Here is a 15,596-nt window from a genome sequence, read left to right on the forward strand (position 1 = left end):
CCAAATACCTTCTCAGACTGAATTGCAACCCACTCAGTCCCACTTCACCAGATAGCATTATTCTTTTATCTACCCTGTTGGCAAGCATCCCCAAGAGAGCTTATGCCTGTGGCCTGTGGATCAAAGATATTTTCTCAAATACTGGGAACTTTACTGCAAGTTAGAATTAAGCAAATCAAAAATATACCTCTAGGATGTAAGCAAACTAGTTTAAAACACTCCAGCTGCAGTATTATTTGTGCTTTTAAAAGTTTTCCTGCAAAACCTTATTAATCATACAAACATTTTGACAAACCGGACATGGACAGAACAGAATTATTATTTTCCATCTCTTATGAAGAGCTGGGCTTTTCATCTTTGCTGTCTGTCTTCAGTTCCTCTGTGCTATAATTTCCATTTAAAAACAAGAAAATTGAGATGAACATTACCACAGTAAGTTGTGATGTTACCATTTGAAAAGGAAAAGTTGTTTGTTGATTTTATGTTTATACCTATCCTTATTGTAGGTTGGACTTACCCACCATTAGAGCATCAAAGACCAATTTGATAAACAGAATGATATAACCTAGTATGTTTATGAAATGTATGTAATGTAACACATGTAAGGAGAAATGCCTGCAAGATTTTTTCTCTTTTATCTCATGCCTCAGCAGTAATAAAATATACTGAGTACTTATTGTGGTTCAGTTACTGTGCCAAATGTTTTTCACGAATCGTCTCATCTAATTCTGACAAACATCCTGTTAGTTAGGTACTATTTTTATGCACATTTTCATAGATAAAGTAGCTGAGACTTAGAAAAGTTAAAACCACTTGCTTGTGGTGATAGAGCTAGCAATTAGCAAAGCCATTGATTCTAACCACAGTGCAATTTGCCTGGCTCACTAAACTACATAAAAAGGTTTACTTTAGTTTTCCTACCTCCCAATGCATGCCATCACCAGATATATGTTATAAACCCAGATTTGATTATGTTTAGAAATATTTAATGGCTCCCAATGTTACCAGGAAATTTGCTACTAATTTTTTAAGACCCAAGTCAAATGTCATGTTCCCTATGAAACCTTCCCTGATGTTCTCCTTCTGAATGTCCCTGTAGCACTTGTGGTAGCTTTGCTCTTAGGATTTCCCTGTCTGCACTCTGGGCTTCTTTAGAATCAAGTTGTCTGGTTCAGTTATTAGCCTTTGTATTGGTAGCACCTTGCTTGGTGCTTGGCACATAGCAGGTGGTTGAAAGATGTTTGTTGAATTGAATTGGATGATTAATAAATGTTTGAATTTAATTATGATATTTGCTTTCTGATATGCACTTCAGGTATTTCGGGAAGTTCATTGTAGCATTAGGTACCTATGGAGACCCTCAAAATTTCAGACTGGGAATTGATGACTTGCCATTTCTATAAGAGATCAATGGAAAAAGTATTATTGGAGGCTGATTTCTTCTAAATATTGCTTAGAACATATGGTATTATTTTTCTGTTTAAAAAGTGCCAATGGTACTTACGTACTGAACAAAATAAAACTGTGAACTATGTATCTACATCTATGTAATTTTTTAAAAATGTGGTACAAGATTTCTCTATCATACTTTGTGAGCAGCTATATGCATTCCAATGCTCAGAAAATTAGATTTTCCACTGATTTATATCCTGTTGAAAGTAGCATGATCAAGTGGAAACTATAGATTTTGAAGTTATGTAAATGAATTAGATCCTCGTTCAGCCACTTTCTGGGTATATGACTTTGGGCAAGATACTTTTGTTAACATAGTTTTCTTATTTTTAAAATGAGAAAGGTATGCACTGGGAGATTTTAGAGATGAAATAATATGTTGGGAGGAAATGTAAGTTACTTCTCAAAAAGCGATCTGAGTTCTCTGTGATAATTTTTGGCATATTTTCATTTCAGTTGAATAAACTTTTATTCCAATTTCATTCTTAATCAGTGTAAGCATGTTTACAATCATTCCTTTGATCCCCTTATAATTAAGCACTGCCACATGACCTTCTGGTCGAGTGTTCCAAGTGAAGGCCAAATGATGACAAGTTACGCTCCACATAAAAATGTTGTAGGAATTTGAATAAAGAAGAGGAATGGAGCCACCCGTAGATGGCAAAGTCATGACAAGGCAGTAAGAACTATATTTACATATTTAGCATGAATACCAGCTTCAAAAGGGCAGATTTAAAAAAGGGTATAGATAGCAGTGAATATGATAATAAATTTGCAATGAAGAACCTTTCTCAGTTCCAACAGTAATTACTTTAGACACCTATTTTAGCACATATTTCAATATTGTGGCAATTGTGCTTACCTCAATTCAGCAAAAACAGTTTAAAAACATTGTCAAGGGAACCTCTTTAAAATGACATTCTATGTTTGTTCACAAGAAGTTTTAGCTAATTGTGAGGTCTGATGATCTCACCCTCCCTCCAACCACTTGTTCACTCATTGAATTACCCAGAATCATGGTTTTAAAGTTGCTAGGTTCTTTGAGCCACTGTCATGGAGCGAGACTTCCGAGAGCTTCTTAGCATCTGATGTGAATTTGGGACTTGTCCTAGAGTTTCTTGATTTTGAGAGCGAGACTTCCGAGAGCCTATGTGAATTTGGGGCTTATCCTAGAGCTTCTTGCTGTAGAGAGCCTTGATAATATTAACTTCAAATATTTCTCAGTTGAGCTAAGTTAGCTGCTGAGAATATCACATGAATATTTTGTTTCTAGAATAGCATTATAATTTTTCAGTCTTTAGAAAATAGTAAGGATTGTAGCTTCTGAGTTATTTGCTTTCTGTTCAGGTTGTGTTTTCATTTTATCAATTTGTGCAAATTGCAGAGCAAAGTAAAGCTAATGCTACCTGACAAAGTATCTAGAACCATTGAGAGCTGAGAAGTGGTTACTGTGAGCGTCTCTGATAACGTGGAGAATGGACAGCAGCCATTCGTTTCACATTTGGTTCCTTTGAGGACTCAGCAAATCCACACAGTGAATTAACTAAGGCTGTTTGAAAAACACCAGTAGGATAATGAACACTTTTATGCTTTTTAAAATGACTATGGGGAGTCTCATCAGAAGAGGTGATTCCAAGATGGCAGCTGGGTTTTCATTACTCCTCTGGGACTTCCAGTGAGAAGTATGCTTTTAGCTGATTTTCCCCTTTAAGAGGAGTTTGTTAAGGGTTTCCATTAGCCAATGAATTATAAGAAAAAGGGGCACCTGTTTTAGAGAGGGTTAGAATGTGTCTTTAACTCTTAGTTATTTGTGTGCTGGGTGCATTTGAAAACTCCCCCCGCCCCCCCTTATCTGGAAAACTGATTTTGACGACCTTGGATTTTATTTAGAAAAAAGGAAAAACAGATAGTCTCAGTTACTTTACTTTTGTTTAGAAAGAAGGAAAAACAGATTGTTTCAGTTACTTTATTTTGTGTTTTTACTAGATTTATCCAAAGAGAAAGTGCTCAGCTTTTAATTTCTAGTTACCTTATTTGCAAAGTGTTTTTCTGTACTTTTATGACATTTTCTTATTTCTAAAGATTGAATCTTTTAATGTAATTTTTCGTTGAGGGATAACATTCATGTTTTCCCTCTTACAGAAACTGTTAAAGAAAGTGCAAAAGTGTAAATTTATATTTGTGGTGTTTATTTTGTCTTCTAAATATTTTTATACTCATACTTCTACCTATACGTCTTGGTATGAAGATAGAAAAATGAAAGTAATAAAAGCTGAGCACTCACTAAATTATTAAGTTGTTAATGTGATTCCAAATGCAGATAGTCCATTTGTGGTAGCAGGTGTACTGGGACTCCCCCTCAAATATCAGCAAGGTTTGGACAATTTGGGAGGAGGGAATTAATTCTTGAGTCTTAAGCTTTTTCATGTAACCTAAGTATGGAGAAGCATTGTAAATTAGTGAGAAGTGCCTTGCATTGAGCTAGGAATTGTAATGCTAGATTCAAATAACCTCTGTGACCTTGGGCATGAGTTTTTACCTGAGTCTTATTTTTCCCAGTTATCAAAGTTATAGCATTGGACTAGATCTTAGTCCCTGTTGGTTGTTTTGTTGTAAATGTAACAATGTGCTAGCTGCTATACAAAGTCACAGTGTAAACACAGCAGGCTTTCCTTCCGTATCTATTTTACCTGAGGCATTTGGCAAAACATTAATTTTGCACTTAAGCAAACATATATTGAGGACTAAAAGGAATTGATATGTCTTCATATGGTGTTAAAGATAAAACACCAAAACAAAGAAATACTGTGCTTACGGCAAGCCACAGAAAGATTTCTCAAGATTTCTCGTTTTATAATCACTCTTTTCTTCTATTGCGAGCGCTTTGGTGGACAAATTTGAGGATCACTGCATTAGATGACAGTTTATGTCTCCATTCCTATCCTCAAGTTATGTAACTATGGTATCTGAGAATATTTACATTTTGAATTTCCTTCTTCCCTCTCCTAAATCAGTGGCATTTTCTAGAGAGTTCCCGTGTTTTACATATACAAAACCTATCTCAATGTTGTTTGATAAGAACTCTGTTAAGAGATTGTCCTAATGGGTAGTGTTTAGTGTTGGAACTGGAGAATGGTGGGGTGGGGAGTTAGGAGTAATTCTACAAGCACACTAGACATGTCTGATGCCTTTTTCAAGCCCCTCTGGTTCTGGAATTCTTAGTCATTCTCTATTTCTAATGCCCATTATCATTGCCCCCAAATGCCCCTGTTTTAGCCAGGTTTCTGGCAGAATAGAAATCCATGTTTCTGAATTTAGTATGATTTTTTTTTCTTCCTCCAATCCTCAGAACAATAAGTACTCTTGATGGCAGCTGCTGTATTAAGCCCAAGAGCTTAGAAGGTTAAAGAAACCACTAACAGCAGTCAGGAGGAAGTTTAAGGGCCTGTTTTACTGAAGGCTTGCATTCTCATACTGGTGGCTGAGTAGAAAATTGCAAACAGGTTGTGTTCAACATCTGGAATGCTCTCCAACATCTGGGGAGACCCAGCCTTCTGTTCATTTCCCGTTCACTGGAAGGGTAGCCAGCCTGTGGTGGAAACTGCAGGCAAAGATTTGAGAACTCTGTGTGTGTATAAGTCATTAGAATTTTCTTTTGTAGAAATTTTTTTCATAGAAATGCCGACTTGCCTTCCATTCTTCTACTAGCTTTACTCAGTACTTAACTTTAGGTCAGTTGCTGAGGAGAGGCCTGAATAAGGTATTATGAATAACTCCCAAAGACTTGCCCCCTGAAACAGGAATTGTTTTGGCCCTTAGTGAATTTGTACTTTGGAGTCAAGGGCTGGCCTGCCCCTAGATCCTCTGTCTGCATGTACCTCTTAGGCTTTTTATCCTTGGAGATTTAGTCTGTGGCTGCTAGAACCCAGGAAGCCCTGTCTGGGTGCATAATTGGTTTTGCCTCTTGTTATTCATTTGCTGCTCCTTCCTTCTGATAGCTGTTTCAGAGATGGAAACTGAGGAAGTCCAAAACATCTGCTGACTTGTTGGCAGATCCTTAAATGCAATTACACAATGTCCTTAATAAAATCAAAGTCCTTGAAGGTAGACCTGGGCTACCACTCCCTTTCTTTCATCTTTATTTTTCCCACTGCAATTAGAATTTTTGAGGCTCATCAGGAGCCCCTAAAATGCCTTCATGCGCTGCGCAGGTATCATACAGTTGGTTCTCTGTAACCACAGATTCCACATTGAATCGGGGAATTGGTAAAGGGACATGAAAATCAACTACATTGTATATTGATAAAATTTTTAAAAAACGAAAAGAAAATATTAGGGGAAAAAAGAAAAAGACAATAAAAAGGAACAATAATTGTTTTAATAAATTGTTTTAAAGGCGTCCCTAAATATAACAATACAACAATAAAAAATAATGTGAATAAAAATACAGTAGAACAGCAATTTTCATAACATTTACATTGTGATGGGTATTAAAAATAATCTAGAGATGTTTTAAAGCATATGGAAGGATGCGTGTAGTTCATGTGCAAATACCGTGCCATTTTATATAATGAACTTTTGAGTGTCCTTGGATTTTGATGTCCAAGGGGGTGGGGAGGGGTCCTGGAAGCAGTCCCCTGTGGTTACTGAACAACTAATATATTTGTATGTATATTCCCTCGTGAAGTAATAGAAAGAGTCCGAGCCTGTGGACAACTGTAGAGTGTTTATCCTTTCTTAAGGCAATTGAAACCATTTTTTTTCAACATTACTGAGGTATAGTTGACAATTAAAAATGGAATACATTTAAGGTATCATATTGATGATCTGATACAAGTATACATTGTGAAATATTTATCATAACAAAGCTACTTAACATATCTATCACCTCACATAGTTACCATTTTTCTTTTTGTGGTGAGAATACTTAAGATCTTACCCTCATAGCAAATATCAGTGTATAACAGTGTGACTGTAGTTAACAATATTATATTATATACTCATAACCATTTATTAAAAGTAGTGAACTGGTCAGATAAATAGGACTGCCGGTTTAATTGCTATTTTTGGACAACTTCATTATTTTGTAGATGGGAAAAGAGAAAATCAGAGGAATTTTGCTTTACTTAAGGTCACAAAGCTGGTCAGAGGCCCAACCAGGTCTAGAACCTGTTTCTATTGGGCTATTTGAGAATATCAGGTGATCCAAGTTCAATCATTAGTGGCATTTGTGGTCTTAAATCTGCACCAAGCAAGGGTTTCATGTTTGGTATCTAGTATTTTAGGGTTATTAAAGCTAATCTAGCCTTTGGATAAACCAAATGGATTTGGGGGGTTTTCTATTAGAATCCATTGTGATGGTTGCAACAGCTTTTAGGTGGATCAATTTGCAATTGTCCCGTAACACTACATGGATTCTCTTGGATTTCCAAGTAAATATATTTTGCATATTGCTTACAAATTGCTTAGGCTGTCTTCATGTATAATAAAAGCTGAAGTATAGAAAGCTAGAGATTACAAGGGGCTGTTTTTAAAAACTGTATTTCATTCCTTTTTCCTTTGTTTATATTTTCTCTAGCCTTAAGGGTATATATATGTGTTGGGAGGTGATTGGGAGGGAGGTGCTATTACTGGTTTCTCAACATTTGTGCTCCTTTACAGAACATTGTCTCTTCTGCTATCAAAGAGGGCTTGCTAGTAAGAATGCTTTGTGCTCTGGACAGTGCTTTCTCTGATGCCGATCTTTGCTATATGTTTTGTTGTATGTTTACGGTTCCCTAACAAGGTTCTCTGCTTCTCTAGTTTAACGGGAAATCATCCTCTAACTTTAATACCACCTACTCTGTACCAGGCATTCTCTAAGTGCTTTCATGATTTCCAGCAGCTCCCATAACAACCTCCTAAGATAGGTATTGTTACTTCCACTTTTTAGGTAAAGAAAGCAGAGGCTTGGAGCTTGTGTCTTCCCTAAATGACCCACCTAAAAGGTGCAGAACTGTCATCCACATGCAAATCTCATTTGAGCCTGGTGTCCTTTCCAACATGCCACAGCTGTGGCTTTTTGTCTTCTCTCCCTTCCTTCACCCGGCGTTTTGACCACACTAACTTTGCTGGCATTCATCCCAGAGAGTTTCCAAATTCTTTCACCTAGAGATGGTTTTCAGTTTTTTTTGTCTCACTTCACGTAGTTAGAAATACAGTTTATATCATAGTGAAGAATACATACTCACGGATGAACGTGATCAAATTCACATGCACACACATGCTTATATCTATATACATAAAACTGAACCAGTTTCATTGAATGATGCCATCACTACATGCGGTACACTCTTAATATTTCCTTTTCTGTTTTACTCCATCAACACACACAGTGGTGATTACTCATTAAATCGATTTCATAGTGAAGGTCACCTGTGGTTGAAACACTGACCTAGTGGAGATCTCTAATGTGAGGTTTGTTCCCCCCATTTCCCTCTCCACAAACAGGATTTTTAGGATAATCCATTGGAGCAAACACAAAACAGTAGGAAGTATGTTTAGCTTTATTTTTATCTTTAAGGGAAATATCTGCTCTGCAGGGTGTGGCAGGTCCTGAAGGAAGAGTGGGCATTCCCCAAATGTCATACTCCTTCAGCCTTGCCTTCCAGTGCTGTGGGACCTGCTCCAGTTTGTGTGGCTTATAAGCATATTAATGGGTTACATTATTTATTTTTAGCAAAGAGGACAAGTGATATCTAAAAATTCCTTCAAAGAAACCATGGAATGAGATAACATAAGCACAGGCAACCGCAGGAGAATGGCGGAGCTGACACGTCTGTCCTTTTATGAGCTTGTTATCAACCACATCATTGGGAACAGCAACTATATAATCCTGTCTAATAAGAAGTCAGCCAAAAAAATGGAAATTATAAAAAAAAAAAATTGGGAACTTAGATTTTTTCATTAATGATTTACCTTGCCCCAAGTGGATGTTGTACCTTAAGATATATTAACTAATGCCATTATGATGGGTAAGACATTAAAAACTGTGTTCATCTTTATATCACCCTTTAACTTATGTTTATTTGTATATTTTATAATATCCACAGTACATCAGCACCACATAAATAGCTATATATATATCGGGAATATGAAGGGTCTTCAAAAAGGATCTTGGAAAGATTCGTATTATCTTTTAATTCCATTTCTAGACAGACTTTTTGAGGTACCCTCCTATGTTTAAAATGTATTTTTGTACTGATAAGGGTTTCTAATAAAAAAACATTTTAGAGTGTTTTTGGTCTGGAGAAACTACTGGTAGAAGAGTCCAATTATTGTTAATGGGTATCTTGGGGTCTAGATCAAGAGAAAAGGGAAAAGAGTAAAAGAAAGGGAATAGGAGACAAAGGGTGTTTGTTACAAATTAGAGAACAATCCTCCCTGGATGGATTGGGTTCCAAGGGCACATGGTTTGGTGAGTGGCCTGTGCCTTTGTGCAGATTACAAAAAGCCTCCCCAACTTCTCCTGGCAAAGCAGCCCTGTGTTAGAGCACATGGTTTGGCTAGTGGGTTGTGGGCTAGATTTTAGCACCCCCTCAGTCCTTCTGCAAATGTAGCCTACACAAGTAAGTGTATATAACAGTCATGGTGATGAGGTACTGAAAAAGAGAAGAGGAATGAAAGGACATATTGATGAATGTAGTAAGCAGCAGCTACTAGCCCCCACCCACTCTTTTATTTATTCATTAATTCAACAAAGTATTTATAGAACATTTACTGAGAGTAGGTGCCAGCCATCTTCTACAGCAGGAGTTGGCAAACTACAGCCCACCAGCCAAACCCAACCTGCTGTTTTTGTAAATAAAGTTTTATTTGGAACTCTACACCTCTTTGTTGTCTCTCAATAATTGTGAGATCGTAATAGATCAGTGATTCTCAAACTTAAATTCTGCATCAGAATCACCTGTAAGCCTTGTTGAACAGATTATCCCCACCTCCAAGGTTTCTGATTTAGTAGGTTTGGGGAGGGCCTGATAATTTACATTTTTAACAAATTCTCAGGTGATGCTGATGTTGATGGTCTGGAGGCCCACTCTTTGAGAACCACTATACTAGATTTTCTTTAAAGAGTTTCTAGAATAGTAGTAGGTCATCTGTGGATACGCAGTGTGACTAGATTGGTTTTTGGTGGCCTGTCTCTCTTTGGCATTGGGCTAGAGTGTACACTATGAGAAATGACTTTTGGAGAGGACCCATATCCTAGATGCTTCTGTGGTGTGTAAACCAGAGCTATCCTGTACTAAATCATAAATGCTCATATTCTACCTATGCAAAGGGAAATACTTACTGGTCTCAATTGTCCCAAATTGTGCCTATTGCCTCTGAAATTCTAGACAGTCAAGTGATGATTCTTTTAGGGGCAGTATTGAAGAACAGAGCCTATTATGGCAGATTATTTTTCAGGGTTTCTATCTCATTCTTTCTACTGCCGTGACTGCTATTCTCTACCTTCTGCTTTTGAAGACTCCCATATTACTCCTGTTACCTTTTTTCTAAATAATTATTTTCTTGGTTACAATGAAGTACTAATGATTAAAGAGTTTTGGGACTATCTTCGTGCCAGAAACTATGCAAGTTATTTAGAGAATAACCTTATTTTTATTTATTTATTTTTTATTTTATTTTATTTTATTTTATTTTATTCTATTCTATTCTATTCTATTCTATTCTATTCTATTCTATTCTATTCTATTCTATTCTATTCTATTTTATTCTATTTTATTCTATTTTATTCTATTTTGTCAATATACAATGTGGTTGATTATTGTGACCCATTACCAACCCCCCCCAACAATGCCCTTTCTGTATGCTTTTCGTATCAACTTCAAGGAATTGCAATTGTTATCTCTCCCTCCTGACCCCCCAGTTTTCTTTTCTTTTTTGCATGTGTGTAAATTTATTTATTTATTTCTAGCTCCCACCAATAAGTGAGAACATGTGATATTTCTCTTTCTGTGCCTGACTTGTTTCACTTAATATAATTCTCTCTAGGTCCATCCACGTCCTTACAAATGGCAGTATTTCATTCTTTTTTATAGCTGAGTAGTATTCCATTGTGTAGATGTACCACATTTTCCGTGTCCACTCAACTGATGATGGACATTTGGGCTGGTTCCAACACTTGCCTATTGTAAAGAGTGCTGCGATGAACATTGGGGAACAGGTATACCTTTGACTCGATGATTTCCATTCTCCTGGGTTTATTTCCAGCAGTGGGATAGCTGGGTCATATGGTAGATCTATCTGCAAGTGTTTGAGAAACGTCCATACCACTTTCCGTAGAGGCTGCACCATTTTGCAGTCCCACCAACAATGTATGAGAGATCCTTTTTCTCCGCAAACTCGCCAGCATTTATCGTTCACAGTCTTTTGGATATTAGCCATCCTAACTGGGGTTAGGTGGTATCTCAGTGTGGTTTTGATTTGCATTTCCCGAATGCTGAGTGATGTTGAGCATTTTTTCATATGTCTGTTGGCCATTTGTATATCTTCTTTTGAGAAATACCTATTTAGCTCTTTTGTCCATTTTTTAATTGGGGTACTTGTTTTTTTCTTGTAAAGTTGTTTGAGTTCATTGTATATTCTGGATATTAATCCTTTGTCAGATGTATATTTTGCAAATATTTTCTCCAACTCTGTTGGTTGTCTTTTAACTCTGCTAATTACTTCTTTTGCTGTGCAGAAGCTTTTTAGTTTGATATAATCCCATTTGTTTATTTTTCCTTTAGTTGCCCGTGCTTTTGGGGTCATAGACATGAAGTGTGTGTCCAGTCCTACTCCCTGAAGTGTTTCTCCTATGTTTTCTTTAAGAAGTTTTATTGTTTCAGGGTGTATATTTAAATCCTTAATCCATTTTGAGTTGATTTTATTATATGGTGAGAGGTATGGGTCTAGTTTCATTCTCCTGCATATGGATATCCAGTTATCCCAGCACCATTTGCTGAAGAGGCAGTCTCTTCCCCAGTGTGTAGGCTTGGTGCCTTTGTCAAAGATCAGATGGCTGTAGGTGTATGGGTTGATTTCTGGGTTCTCTATTGTATTCCATTGATCAGTGTGTCTGTTTTTATGCCAGTACAATACTGTTTTGGTTATTATAGCTTTGTAGTATAGTTTCAAGTCAGCTAGTGTTATGCCTCCAACTTTATTTTTTTTTGCTCAGCGTTGCTTTGGCTATGCGTGGTCTTTTGTTATTCCATATAAATGTCTGGATAGTTCTTTCCATTTCTGAGAAAAATGTCTTTGGAATTTTGATGGGGATTGCATTGAATTTGTATATCACTTTGGGTAGTATGGACATTTTCACTATGTTGATTCTTCCAATCCAAGAGCATGGGATATCTTTCTATCTTCTTGTATCCTCTCTAATTTCTCTCAGCAGTGGTTTGTAGTTCTCATTATAGAGATTTTTCACATGCTTGGTTAACTCATTTCCTAAGTATTTTATTTTTTTTGGTGGCTGTTGTAAATGAGCAAGCTTTCTTGATTTCTCTTTCTGCATGTTCACTATTGGAGAATAGAAATGCTACTGATTTTTGTGTGTTGATTTTGTATCCTCTTAATTTGCTGAAATCATTTATCAACTCCAAGAGTTTTTTTTTTTTTTTTCTTTTGTCCTTTTTTTGACTGGTAAGGAGATCAAACCCTTGGCTTGGTGTCGCCCGCACTGCGCTCAGCCAGTGAGCGCACCGGTCATCCCTATGTAGGATCCGAACCTGCATGGCGGGAACGCCACTGTGCTCCCAGCGCTGCACTCTCCCGAGTGCGCCATGCAGTCGGCCCAACTCCAAGAGTTTTTTTGTAGAGGCTTTAGGCTGTTTGATATATAAGATCATGTCATCTGCAAACAGGGATAGTCTGACTTCATCTTTTCCAATCTGGATGCCCTTTATTTCCTTCTCTTCTCTGATTGCTCTGGCTAGTACTTCCAACGCTATGTTGAAAAGGAGTGGTGAGAGTGGGCATCCTTGTCTAGTTCCTGTTCTTAAAGGAAAAGCTTTCAGCTTTTCCCCATTCAGGATGATACTGGCAGTGGGTTTATCATATATGGCTTCAATTATGTTGAGATACTTTCCATCTATACCTAACTTATAGAGGGTCTTTGTCATGAATGAGTGCTGAACTTTATCAAATGCTTTTTCAGCATCTATAGAGATGATTATATGGTCCTTCTGTTTGAGTTTATTAATATGGTGTATCACATTTATTGATTTGCTTATGTTGAACCAACCTTGCATCCCTGGGATGAATCCCACTTGATCGTGGTGAATAATTTTATGTATGTGTTGCTGTATTCTGCTTGCTAGTATTTTAGTGAGGATTTTTGCATCTATATTCCTCAAGGATATCAGCCTGTAGTTTTCTTTTTTGGTTTTATCTTTACCTGGTTTTGGTATCAGGATGATGTTTGCTTCATAGAATGAGTTTGGGAGATTTGCATCTGTTTCAATCTTTTGGAATAGTTTGTAAAGAATCGGTGTCAATTCCTCTTTGAATGTTTGGTAAAATTCTGCTGTGAATCCATCTGGTCCTGGGCTTTTCTTTGTTGGGAGCCTTCTGATAACAGCTTCAATCTCCTTTATTGTTATTTTTCTGTTCAGATTTTCTATGTCTTCATGGCTCAGTTTTGTGTGTGTCGAGAAATTTATCCATTTCCTTCAGATTTTCAAATTTGTTGGCATATAGTTGTTTATAGTAGTATCGAATGATTCTTTGTATTTCAGATGAATCAGTTGTAATATCACCTTTTTCATTTCTAATTTTTGTTATTTGAATCTTCTCTCTTCTTTTCGTTGTTAGCCATGCTAATGGTTTGTCAACTTTACTTATCTTTTCAAAAAAACAACTTTTTGATTCATTGATCTTTTATATTGTTTTTTGGGTTTCAGTTTCATTACATTCTGCTCTGATCTTAATGATTTCTTTCCGTCTGCTAACTTTAGGTTTGGATTGTTCTTGTTTTTCTAGTTCTTTATGGTGAAGTGTTAGGTTGTTCACTTGCCATCTTTCCATTCTTCTGAGGTGAGCATTTAATGCAATAAATTTCCCCCTTAATACTGCTTTTCAAGTATCCCACAGGTTTTGGTTTGATATATCATTATTTTCATTAGTTTCAGTAAATTTTTTGATTTCCCGCTTGATTTCTTCTTGGACCCATATGTCATTAAGTAGAATGCTGTTTAATTTCCATGTGTTTGTATAGTTTCCAGAATTTCGTTTGTTATTGATTTCTAATTTTAATCCATTGTGGTCTGAGAAAATACATGGGATAATTCCATTGTTTTTGAATTTCTTGAGACTTGATTTTTGACTTAATATGTCACCTAACATGGAGAATGATCCATGTGCTGATGAGAAGAATGAATATTCTGAGTTTGTTGGATGGAAAGTTCTGTAGATATCTGCCATGTCCAATTGGTCTAGTGTATTGTTTAGATCTTGTGTTTCTCTGCTGATTCTTTGCCTAGATGATGTATCCAGTATTGAGAGTGGGGTGTTCTGGTCCCCTGCTATTATGGTATTAGTGTCTATTTCCTTCTTTAGGTCTAATAGAGTTTGTTTTATAAATCTGGCTGCTCCAACATTGGGTGCCTACATATTTTTGATTGTTATGTCTTCTTGATGGATCAGTCCTTTTATCATTATGTAGTGTCCCTCATTTTCTCTTTTTATGGTTTTTAGTTTAAAGTCTATTTTGTCAGATATAAGAATAGCTACTCCAGCTTGTTTTTCTTTTCTGTTTGCATAGTAAATCTTTTTCTATCCTTTCACTCTTAGTCTATTTGGGTCTTTATGGGTGAGGTGGGTCTCTCGAAGGCAGCATGTAGTTTGGTCCTCTTTTTAATCCAGGCAGCCAGTCTGTGTCTTTTGATTGGGGAATTTAAACCTTTTACATTAAGAGTTGTTATTGAAAAGTGTTGATTTATTCCTAGCATGTTATTGATTATTGTTTGGTTGTCTTAGGTGTCTTTTGTTCCTTGCTTTCTGATTTACTGTTTGTTTTCTGTGTTTGTTGGTTCCTTAGGTTGTAGATAGCCTTTGTGTTTGTTTGTTTTGTCTTCATGAGTGCTATTTTTATTATACTAGTGAGTTTTGATTTTTCTTGGGTTTTTATGCCATGGTAGTTATTTTTCAGGAACTAAACCCAGTACTCCCTTGAGAATTTCTTGTAAGGGTTGTCATGTGGTGGTGAACTCCCACAGTTTTTGTTTGTCTGAGAAATATACTACTTGCCCTTCATTTTGGAAGGATAGCCTTGCAGGGTAGAGTATTCTTGGCTGGCAATCTCTGTCTTTTAGTATTTTGAATATATCATCCAATTCCTTTCTGGCTTTTAAGATTCTCTCTTTGTCTTTGAGTTTTGCCAATTTGACTATAACATGTCTTGGAGAAGACCTTTTTGAGTTGAATACGTTTGGGGAACTTTGAGCTTCCTGGCTCTGAAGATCTGTGATTTTTCATATACCTGGGAAGTTTTCTTCCACTATTTTGTTGTATATGTTTTCAGTGTAATCTCCTTTTTCCTCCCCTCTGGAATACCCATGACTCGGATATTTGAGCGCTTAAGGTTGTCTGATAGCTCTCTCAGAATTTCTTCAATGCCTTTGATTCTTTTTTCTTGTTTCTTTTTTTTTTGTCTGCTTGTGTTATTTCAAATAGCCCATCTTCAAGTTCAGAGGTTCTCTCTTCAACTTCCACAAGCCTGCTGGTTAAACTCTCCATTGTGTTTTTTGTTTCGCTGAATGAATTCTTCAGTTCAGCAAGCTCTGCTACATTTTTTTTCAGGGCATTGATTTCCTTGTACATTTCTTCTTTTTCATGACCGGCTGCACCGCGCTCAGCCAGTGAGCGCACCGGCCATCCTTATATAGGATCTGAACCCGCAGGCAGGAGCACTGCTGCGCTCCCAGCGCCGTCCTTGTACATTTCTTCTTTCAGGTCTTTTATATTTTTCCTCATTTCATCATGTTGTCTAGCTGTGTTTTCTTGTATCTCATTCATTTTCCTTAGAATTATCACTCAAAATTCCTTGTCAGACATTTCAAGGTCTTCTTGTTCTATAGGATCTAGAGCTTGAGAGAGTTTGGTAGTGTACTTTTGTGGTG

The 15,596-nt window shown here is 36.7% G+C and overlaps 1 protein-coding gene across 3 annotated transcripts in view; it reads left to right on the plus strand.

Annotated features, from left to right (window-relative positions):
- AUTS2 (activator of transcription and developmental regulator AUTS2) overlaps positions 1-15,596 on the plus strand; it is a 1,156,454-nt gene that overhangs the window by 343,534 nt on the left and 797,324 nt on the right. The gene's annotated exons all lie outside the window — the stretch shown is intronic.

Source organism: Cynocephalus volans, chromosome 3 (assembly GCF_027409185.1).
Source record: "Cynocephalus volans isolate mCynVol1 chromosome 3, mCynVol1.pri, whole genome shotgun sequence".
Taxonomy (NCBI): Eukaryota; Metazoa; Chordata; class Mammalia; order Dermoptera; family Cynocephalidae; genus Cynocephalus; species Cynocephalus volans.